Source organism: Nannospalax galili, unplaced genomic scaffold (genome assembly GCF_000622305.1).
Source record: "Nannospalax galili isolate Female #2095 unplaced genomic scaffold, S.galili_v1.0 scaffold55, whole genome shotgun sequence".
Classification (NCBI taxonomy): domain Eukaryota; kingdom Metazoa; phylum Chordata; class Mammalia; order Rodentia; family Spalacidae; genus Nannospalax; species Nannospalax galili.
In genome coordinates this window covers 3,319,047-3,321,145 of record NW_008337640.1, presented here as the reverse complement: position 1 = coordinate 3,321,145, position 2,099 = coordinate 3,319,047, and the positions used below count along the sequence as shown (strand labels likewise).

General features: G+C 38.8%; 1 pseudogene; it reads right to left on the bottom strand.

The window, feature by feature from the left end:
- Positions 1-238: 238 nt before the first annotated feature.
- Positions 239-886, bottom strand: LOC115070281 (annotated as a pseudogene).
- Positions 887-2,099: the final 1,213 nt, after the last annotated feature.

The window sequence follows — 2,099 nt, the reverse complement described above, 5'->3', positions numbered from 1 at the left end:
TTTTATTATATTTTTGTTTATCTTTTCGTGTGTGTGTGTGTGTGTGTGTGTGTGTGTGTGTGTGTGTGTCCTGCTGAGCAGACCCACTGGCCCACTAGCTTCCTCTTAAGACCAATATAATGTAAATGCTGTCAGATAGTTGCCATACTGTTTAAGGAATAATGAAAACATGTTCAACACAAACATGATCAACATATATTTTATGAAATTAGCAAAAATTCAATAAAAAAGAAATAACCTCTGAAGCTTCTGATGCCAGAAGGTGGTAAACACATAAGTTAGCAATAAGGATGGCTTCACTCATTGAAATGGCATATGCATACCTGTAGTGTGGATTCCAATTACTTAAACTGAGATATTCCTGAGCAGGCTAAACAGACTGTAAGTAGATTTGTTTTCCCAGGAAATGAGATGGAGAGAGCCTGTGGAGAATAGCCTGAATGAACTGAGGGATCATCTCTCACTGGGGTTTTGGAGATCTCCCTAGTCTTTGAATGGTTCCTCAGGGCTCTGGCCAACTTCTGATAAGTCATGATCCTTCCTTTCCTTCCTTCCTTCCTCCCTCCCTCCCTCCCTTCCTCCCTTTCTTCCCTCCTTCCTTCTTTCCTTTTATGTTATTAACGGCAAGAAGCTTTTGGTTTTATCGACCCACTGAATACAAGGCACCATCTCAGGATTGTGTAAGGATTCATGTAAGTATTTAAAGTCTCAGCTTCCTCTGTCTTTTCTTCTTCTGCTGGAAAACCACAGGATATACCAACTGGTTTCCAGTTCTCTGCGGAGAGAAATTTTCCTTTAGAATAGAAGCCTGCAGCAGTATTTATCAAAGTTTCCAATTATGAACAAATTCCTCTGTAATACTGGATAATGCTCCATAGTGTATCATTCAGCCATACAAGGTAGAAATAAACATTTGCTCCCCTGAAACCCATGACATCCTTCTTACTTGATGTGCAGCCCTGCCATTTCAATAACCATTGTTTCTTTGGCTTCTGTGCATGTATAGCTAGAAATGGGTTTTAGTGTAGCCCTAAATTTAGCCTCATTTGTACATGTTTGCAGAAATCCAGTTCTTATTTTGGCACTAAATCTCCTAGTGTTCAGTTGTATAAACACTCTTTCTACTCACACACATATTTTTGGGACAAAAATTCCTTTAATTTAATGAAAGGTTAAGTACCTGACCAGATGGTTCAGTAAGAGAAACTTGATGTTGATAGACCATTCTCTTGGTCCCCACAAGGACCAGGTGGGAGACAGCATTCTCATCCAGAGTCCCAGCCTAGCGTCTTTACTTCTAGAACTGTCAGCATGGCTGTCAGTGAGTTCCATGGCTCAAATCTGGATCCTCTGATCCTGACACATTTCAAGTCCTTTTGACAATACACGTGTGATACCAACCAAATCTTTACTTCCAGTCTTCCTTTTAGAATGTTCTGGCTTTCATAAGATGATATACTGCATTTTCTCTTAAAATACATTTCTGGGGAGCTGCCTAATGTTCCATGCTACTTTTCTCCAAAAAGTCGACTTTATACCCAAGGCTTTTCTGGACTTTTAACATTCCTTAACCAGATGTTCAATACCAAATATTTTCTCAGCTGGGAGAAAGAAAAAAAAAAAGTGAGACTTGTCAGCAGTGGTGGGAATTATCAGTATCAATGAACACTTATTTTTTGTTTTTGCATGGGAGACTGGTAGAAATATTTGAAATATGAATCTCAGTCATCTCCCTAATACACTTTAATAAATTCCAGCTCAGAAACAGCAAAGGAAAACTGATACTGGAGACTACAGACTGTGCAAAAATATGGAACATATTCAGAAGTTATTACTATTCATCTACTCCTAATCACAGGTCTCCTCAGCCTATATGTGATAAATGAACCTTCAGGGCATGTTTGCATTGACATTTATGAGTTTCTAGAGCAAATGACCTGATGTTTTTGGAGAGAGATTCCCTAGCGGGCTTAAAAGTAACTGAAATATCTTTGGCCCAGAATATTCCTTAAGCAGCTTTGAAGCCAGATAATTCAATTGAATATGAAAACCTACTTAGGAGTAAAAAATCTGAAGATTCTTGGGCATTGCATCATGGG